This window comes from Chondrus crispus, genomic scaffold (assembly GCF_000350225.1).
Source record: "Chondrus crispus Stackhouse genomic scaffold, scaffold_11, whole genome shotgun sequence".
Taxonomy (NCBI): Eukaryota; Rhodophyta; class Florideophyceae; order Gigartinales; family Gigartinaceae; genus Chondrus; species Chondrus crispus.
The window spans coordinates 196626-197481 of record NW_005178983.1 but is presented as its reverse complement, the minus strand read 5'-3'; positions in this window follow the sequence as shown (position 1 = coordinate 197481).

Sequence of the window (856 nt, the reverse complement as noted above, 5' to 3'; positions counted from 1 at the left end):
AGAGGGTGCGCGCAAGTGGGCCGGCGTCGTCGGCCGCCGCCTGCTCGTCCTGCGCCAGGCGTAGCGCGAGCCGCCGGACGCCGCGCCGGACCCCGTGTGGTGGCGCGTCGCTGCCGGCGAGCCGCGCGGCGCAGAGGCCGTCGTGCGGGATTACTTCCGCCTCGCCGTCGACCACATGCGCGCCGTCGAGCGCTTCTGCCACGCGGACCCCGCGTACAACACCGTGTTCCCCGTGTACCGCGGCTGCCGCGTCGTGCGACAGGAGCCCGTCGAGTGCCTCTTCGGCTTCATCTGCTCCAGCAACAACAACGTCAAGCGCATCGCAGCCATGGTCACGCGCCTGGCCGCGCGGTACGGGGAGAGCGTCGGCGAGCATGCGGGCCGCCCGCACTTTGTGTTCCCGCCGGTGCACGTGCTGGCGGCGGAGGCCACGAAGGAGGCCCTGCGGGAGGACGGGTTTGGGTACCGCGCCAAGTTTGTGGTGGGCACGGCGGCCATGCTGCGCGACGACGCTGCGAAGGCGGGCCTGTCCGCGGAGGAGCTGGGTTGCTCGTACCGCGCGCTGCCGCGCAAGGAGGTGGCGCAGAGGCTGGTAAAGTACCCCGGCGTCGACAGGAAGGTGGCCAGCTGCGCGGCGCTGTTCTCGTTCGACCAGCTCGGAGAGATCCCGTGCGACACGCACATTTGGCAGATCGCAACGTCCAGGTATATGCCGGAGCTGAAGCAGAAGTCGATCACGGAGAGGGTCTACAACCAGGTCGGCGATTTTTTTAAAGCGCGGTTTGGCGAGGAGGACGCGGGGCTGGGGCAGACAATGCTCTTTGTCGGGGAGCTTGCCCAGTTCAAGGGCTTTGCA